The following is an 8,127-nucleotide window of genomic DNA, read 5'->3' as shown; positions in this document are numbered from 1 at the left end:
TGGGTTTCACTGTTTCACTTGTCTTGCTTATGTCTTTTCTCCTTTTATGTTATCAGACTGTTGCATTGCTTTGCCTCGAATACACCCTGGATTTTTTAAAAGCAAAATAGTACATATTTTCAAATAACTCTGTAATCCCAATATTGCAGAGCACATCTCCCAGTCAGATAAGTGGATTGCTTTTTAGGAGCTGTGAGCATCATTTCCAACTCTTCACTGAGTTGGTCATCTGCATTATTTTCCCTTTCTTTCTGCTGTTTCCTTTTCTGTTCATAGTCTGCTGTATTTGCAGACACTAAACCTTTCAGATGGAGTTGTTTTGCCCAGTGTGTTGGCATGGTGGGGCTTCAGTCTTTGTGACAGTGTTTATAGGCAACAAAAGTAGAATAGTAAATAGACTCCACTAAATTATTGATTCTCATTACAGATTCTCATCTTGGCACTCCAAGCAGGGTGCTTATCCAGAAATATTTATTGTGCATATTAATTAGGGAAGGCTGAATGAAAATGAAAACTAAAAGATCCTTCACTTTAGTACTTCTTTTTATCTTACCTATTATCTGGCTTGGTTGAGCTGGATGAACTGACATCTCTGTTGTTTCTGTATTCTGACCCCTAAAAGGGGGTGTGCACAGCTGGCTTCTCACTTCAGCTGGCTGAGCCACAGAGGAAGGAATAGTGTTGCTTCATCTGTTCTTACTGCCGCTTGTACATTTTTGGCAGTTTCCTTGGCTTTATGCTGAGTCCTTGTACTCTTATTTCCTCTACTACCAAGGCGGAGAATATGATACGTATTGAGTTGGTAAGTACCTAGTTTTGACTTCACGCATTGATTCACAGAAGTGACACTGTGCAGACCCAGATACTCATGTAGGATATTATCTAATCGTTCTTGCAGAAGAAGCTCTATAAAAGCTATGGTTCGTACTACTTCATCAGCCTTCTACTGAAAGATGGAATGGGCTTAAAATTAAGATCCCCTTACATAATAGAAGTCATAATGAAGGGTATGGCTCATAAATTTCAATTGTTAAATTGTCTCAGTGGGAAAGGTGACTTGACATTCCCATATTTTAAGGATTTAAAATCCAAATTCAACAATAATGGTAGAGAGTTTAATTATCAGCTTATATTAAGACTTGAATACACGAGGGGCATTTCCAATTTTCTTTATGTGAGCCATAAGCCTTTGACTGAAGATTTGCCTACCTCCAAAGATACAAATTCTGAATGTATTTTTATTGTGTGCTTGCTGCTTGTAAAAAATACACCTTATAGATGCACTTAGCCTACAAACAACAACAACAAAACCAAATCACAACCAACAAAAAACAACTGAATCTAGCCATGTAAAAAGAAGGTGAAAATCTCAGTTAAACATTTTTTTTTTTTAAATGTTCACATTTACACAAAATGTCTTCCAGGAGCATATGACACGTAAGGGTTTTGAGAGTACTTAAAGAGGCCACTAAATGGCCATTAGGCAAAGTAAGCAGCAATACTCCCATCAGAGCAGGAAGAAGCATCTACGTACAGGCCAGGGGAGTTTGAAAGGGAGACCCTCTGCCTTTCCACTCTGACATACAGGAACTCTTGGAGGTGCCTCAGAGCTCACTGTGTTAAAGATGGCAACATCCATAACAGAGCAAACATTGCTGTTGTTCAACACAAAACTGATGTGTTTGATATTTATCGGTGCAATCTAAGATTGAAAGTCTTACTATTGCAAAAAGTCCCTGTATGGCTTGTCCATTTTGGGGGATGGAGCCTGTGGCTTTGTCTAGGTTTAGAAAGCATTGATCACATCATGGGTGCTCCTGTAATATAAATAAATAGTAATTGCAACAGTAATAGTGTAACGCTGCAGAAAGTGATAGTGTGTTTGTAACCACTGCTGAAACAGGGGTAGTGAGTGATGACCATGTTTAGCCAGACTGCTGATGCAGGAATACAGAAACTGGAAAGATATCAACCAGCCTGATTTAAGACTTGGAGAGAGTACAGAGCTGTGAGATTGATAGCACAGAAAGGAATCTTTTGGTTGAGGTCCATGGCCTGCATCAGAGCTTTTGGGATTGATAGCACACGGCACTATCAATCTCACAGCAGCAAATGGGACGACTATTCTCCATGAAGAATGGGCCATATTAAATACCCTGACATCCACTAGATTGAGAACTGCAAAATGACTGAGGAAGAGTACATGTTTGCAGAGATAATACAGTGCTGATTCTTCATGTAGTTTGTTTTGCACCAAAAAAGCATCAGTGGCTATTCCAAGCTCAGCTCAGCTCATAGAAGCTGCAAATTGTGCTGGAAATAATAATAAAAAGCATAAAAATGCATACAGGATAGGAATAGAGGGAAGATGTAAAGGAGAGTGGCTACTTAAAAAAAAAAAAAAGTGTCAAAAATAAGCAACGCAGCTTACTGTGATCTGTTTACCATTTTCCATCTGTGTTTCATTGCATATTTTAAATATTACATCCCATGCCTTTTCACGATGCATATTTTGTTCAGAAACTGGAGCAGAAACTTTTTTTTTTTTTTGGTATCCTGTGCTCTGATTTTTCTTGTTTTATGAGGCTTGCGAACCTGAAAGCTAAATCCAATTTAAATAGACATGTCTTGCTTCAGGTCTGTGGAATTACTTGCATGAGTTTGCTTGCATGTATTATTTCATATATTTATTTAACACAGCCCTATATTCTTCTTCAATAATCCTGTTATATATAACATTATTCCATGAGACAAATATTATTTACTCACTTTAACATTTCAAGAGTTGTGAAAATCACTTTCTTCCCTGTGTGGACACAGTTGCCTTACCAAACATTGCTGCTCACAACACTAGCAGATGCATTGCTAAATGAGCATAAGTACCTCATGTGTGAAATGATTCAGATAGTAGCAAAACGGAGACAAAGCCATTAAAAGACACAATCCAAGCAGTAAAAACTGTTGTTGCCTTCCAACAGTAGAGAAATGCATGAACGGTAGAAGATCGCCCTGAATACCCTGAAATTTGGAGGTTATTTTGGAGGTTTGTTATTTGTATTATCCTTACAATTTATCAATGTTTTTGGATGCTTAGCATAAAAATAGGGAAGAAGTATCAGAACTTTTTCAATTTTTTTTTTTCTAAAACTTTGTTCAGAAGTCTGTGAAAACCTGACTGTTTCCTAAATGTATCTTTTGAAGAATATGAAAGCAAATAGAAATGTTTATACTAAACAAGGAGTAGCCAATTGCTCTTGTTGGAGAAAACTTTCAACTGTCAATAACATGTTACTAGATCTCAATGTTCATGTGTGATATTATTTCTTTTCCTCCTTTTTATACCTCAGCTTTTTTTTTTTTTTTTTTTTTTTTTTACTAGTTTTTAGTCATTTCCTTAAATCTTGGTTTAGGAGGCTACAGAATTACTTATATTCTAAATCTGCTAGGCTTGACTTTGATGGTATGACTCTTCCCTTAAACCCTTTTGGAAAATATGAGGGTCTTAAAACATGGTGCACCTCACTCGAGGCAAGTTCTCATTTCCAGTGACTCAGGGCAGGACTAAAATGAAAGGATGGTAAGCGACAAAGACTGTACCTTTTATCTGAGAAATCAGTATTTCCAGCATAGGTAATAAGAATTCTAGATCATGTTAAAAAAATAGTTTATTGTTCAGGTTTACTGTATTATTTGGTTGGAAGTATTTTTTAAAGTATTCAATTTTATTTTTTATTTTTTTGAAGGAAATTGAATGGCTATTATAGGTTTACTTACCGTAATGTACTGACAAAAACCGAAGTACAGTTAGAAACAATTTTGAACATATACCTGTCCATGAAATACTTGTGAGGGTCTCTCAATAAGCCCAAATACCTGGGGGTAACTGACTGCTGGTCTCCTAATTCAATAAGAAAAGTAAACTGTTGCTTCCTGATCATTAAGGTAATAGAGGTAATCATATTTAGATTCTTAGAAGACATTTCATAACAGTCCGAAAGGGATTTTGAAGTCAAAGGTAAAAACTAAAGTCAGCTGAAGTAGTTTTAGTGCTTATGTGTCACAAATTCAGCTTTAGTGTCACAAATTCAGGCTTCGTAAAAAACATTGGGGAGAGGCTTATGCTGAAGCACAAATGTTACGTTAGTGTCAAATTGTGACAGATTGAAATAATAGACCTGTGCAGAGGTAGGATGTAGTTGGCATCAGCAGAATATGCCCCTTAATTATAGACTGAATCTCCAAGTAGTAATGCTAACATCAACTGAGTGCATAAAGAAAAAAAAAAAATCCCATGTGTACAGTATAGCTCATTTGGGAAGACATCTAGATTATGGGACCTACCAATGACAAATGAAATTCAGTCCAGGTAAATGAATAAACAATGAAAACAAAAGCTATTCATAAACTGGAAAATGTGCTGATATCTAGACAAATAAAGCAATCTGGGTATTTCTGCATTAAAATAATCCCCAAAGTATTCATCCCAATGTGTACTGGCAATGAAAAACAAATCAAGTAGTGGAGTGAATTGAATTACTTGTCCTCTGCAGCATAAATCAAAAGGAGATCCAGGCATTTTTATTGCACCATATGGTAGAGCTGGCCATTATCTAGAGTACTGTTTATAATACTACTCACATCAAAGTAGAAAAGTTATAATTGCTAGACAAGGCAAATCACAAAGCAACCCAGAACAAGAAAAGTGTTAATCTAATCTTCATTAACAGAGAAAAATAGAATGACCATTCAAGTTACCTACAGGGAAAGGGAAAAGAGAAAATAAATAATTGAATTTATCAATCTGGATCTTCTGGTGAGTGAAAAAAAAATAAAATAAAATAAGAAATTAAAGTTGAACACAGATGAAGAAAATGGAAAACCAAGAGAAAGTTTCAACAAAGCTTCATATTCACACAAATTATACATTTAATTATATGTGTTGTTCCAGACAGTGGTAAGCAAAGGGAGGTGGCATTACCTGCAGTTCTCACACATGCCTGAAGCATACCAGAGATGGGCATACTGACCGAATGACCTTGTGAGCTGGATGCAAGGCACCAGTGCATGAATACAGCTTTGTCTCCAACATAACTGTTTTTAAAGAGTTAATACTCTTTAAATTTCAAACACCAATGGTTCTACTGGAAGAGGTATGAATAAATGAAATTACGATACGGTAATTTTTGAACATAATGCTGACTATGTCTTTAATATGAAATTCATCTTCTACTTCTTGCATTTCCTCATAGCCTTACCTAACTTCACACCATATACTTGCACAGTCCTAGAAACTAGAGGTGATTGAGCTTGCTTCTGCCCAGAAGACCAGTGGGGTCTTGAGCTGGATCTGTTCCCTGCTGCAGGTTTGCTTGATCATAACTCTGGAGGTCACTGGGCCTCTAGCAAAAAAGAAGCAACTCAGTAAATAGAAGAGGCCAATACAGAAAGGTTTAAGGACCAAGTCACTCTGCTAAATATCATCTGGTAGGGACAGACCTGCGTAGCTGCTGGAGAGATTAATTGCAGCTGTCGAGCTGGTTAGAGACCTTACAGAGTCAACAGAGGAACAGCTGAAAGGGAACTGGTGGCCCCTCGCAAGGTCAGACAGGTATGCAGAGACCCTGTCAGTACCACCATCAGGTCTCGTTATCCCAAGTCCTCTTGGTAGAAAGGTGCTCATGCAGCTGGCCTGTGAGAGCAGGTGAAGCTGAACAGGAATAAGATTAAGGCTACAGACTGATTTAAAAGGCCTTGCAGCATGATTGTTCTGCTGTGTGCTTTGGTGCACCTATCTTTGTACGCACTGCTGTTGTCTTTGTGCTGGAGTCACACAGTAAATATTATAGAGCACTTTAAGTCCCATTCACCTTTCCACTTTTAAACTGCCACTTGGCCTCTTCCTTTAAAAACTCATCAGGCATCCACTGTTTCGGTTTGTCCTGCTTTGCCTTTGTGCCCTAGGGAGGGCTTGCTGATATAGTTTGCTGATTGCAACTGCCTCAGGATTGCTGAGTTTGCCTATTTTAAAGTTATAGCCACAGATTTAGGAACTTGTGCACTGAAATAGCTCATCAAAGTATGTAGATGGGAAAGAGATTACCTTCCCTTTCCACCACATGGAGCAAATTGAAATGTGTGGAGTTTCCAGATACTGAGTTTTCTCTCCTATGGAAGCACTTGGCTTACACAAGCCTGTTAGAACTAGAAGGAATATTAAACATGTTTCTGCTGAGCATAATTAAACTTATTAGATACTTGATGAACTGTATTGTCCTATGCTAGACTAAAGACTGCATGGAATAAAATAAATGAAAGAGGATGTAGGAGTGAAAAGAAATTAACATTGAACACCTCCATTAAATTCAGTTAAAAATTGTTGTTCTTCAGTGTATTTAACAATGTTCTGGAGATGGAAAATGAAGTGTCTCGTTGGCTAAAATTAAAACATTGGAAATCTGCTAGGATATCACAGGCAACGTAGCTACCTGAGCATATATCACAATTATAGCAGTGACCTGATAATTAAACTTCTGTTTAAAGCGTGAAACCTATTGCAAATAATAGGACACTGGAACTTCTGTAGGTGAAATGACAAATAGAAGCAAATATTTTTATTCCTTATTTGTATACACTTTGGTTAAAACAAATAAACAAACAAATAAAAACAACCAAATCAAACAAACAAACAAACAAAAAAAAACAACACAAACTCTACAAAGTTAAAACTCAATTCAGTGTTGTGCTTTGTATTCCCAACAGTAATATCTGTTGTTTTTTGCATCAATAAACACATTAATCAGAAGGAGGAAAACTGAAAACATTATTCAATGATCCAATAAGATTATATAATATGAAGATAGTAATGAACAAAAAATGATAGATTAATGAAAACTGTGATAACATAAAAAATGTAGCCTTCCAATACACTGCTTATGGAATTTGAATGGGTTTCAGAATTTAAGCATGAAAAATTACTCTTGTTATCCTATTTTAAGAGTCCTCTGAGATTTTATGATATAAATTTATAGCACAGTACTTAAATATTGAATGAATTTATACCTTTTTTTTTTCTGACATGAGAGGGACCCCCTAATTAAAATAATGCACCATACATCTGCCAGAAGTATGTCAATTCTTTCCTACAGTTGTTAAAGCTTTTATTTTTTTGCAGTGAAACATAACTCAGATTATCATCTTAAAGGTTATTTCTCATTGTAGAGGTTTTACTGTCCACTCCTACTTTTTCTCGTACATTTTTTTTTTTAATGTTTATTCTCGTTGCATATTTTCATTTCATATAAACTGACAAACTGTTTGCTGGAGATTTTTTTGCGGGGGAACATTTAGCAATTTTTTTTGTTTGCCCAATTTAAAAAGCGCTTTAAGTTTTAATGAAAAGGGAATTGCAACAAAAAGCAAGAATGCTTCTGATTGAAAACACATAAAACTACTTTGGTAGTGGTGTATTTTGGTATTGGTGTTTGTTTTTCAGAAAACTTCCATTCCAACTGCATTTTCTCAAGCTGTGGAACAGACTTTGATGTTATTGTGCTAGGAATTGTATGCGTGTGTCCTTAGACTTCGATCTAGGTGGCTTTCCATGTCTCTATTGTCTCTATTAGACAATAATATTTTCAGCTGATCTTCTGAAAACAAGGCTTATGCAGTCATACTGTTCCTGTGGAAACCTGCTAACAGCTTTTAAACACATTGGCCAACCAAAGTTGACAGAGGAATCAGTGATTACTCCTAGATGTTTTATGGAAATAGGTGGTGAAGTAAAGAAAAGGCATTTCCAGTTTGAAAAGGCATTTGTCTGTGGGATATTGAAATGCTTACATGGGATCATATAAGCGTTCTGGGTATAAGAAGAGTTTCTGAATAAATATGAAATAAAAATCCACACACAACCAGACTTCCTTAGTTCTGATAATGATAATGCATTTCGTTTATATAAAGTATTGTACTTTTTTTTTTCTTTCCGTTTATTTGTACGCATATCTAAAAATATGCAATCTTTACATTCAAATGAAAAAGAGACACAGTGGCAGGCTAGGCAAGCTAAATTCTGTCCTGTAAGACAGAGTCATCTAAAATTTATTTTCCAAGTTCTGATACAAAAATAAC

The sequence above is a fragment of the Cygnus olor genome, chromosome 6 (genome assembly GCF_009769625.2).
Source record: "Cygnus olor isolate bCygOlo1 chromosome 6, bCygOlo1.pri.v2, whole genome shotgun sequence".
In the NCBI taxonomy this organism is placed as follows: domain Eukaryota; kingdom Metazoa; phylum Chordata; class Aves; order Anseriformes; family Anatidae; genus Cygnus; species Cygnus olor.
This window is presented reverse-complemented; position numbering follows the sequence as displayed.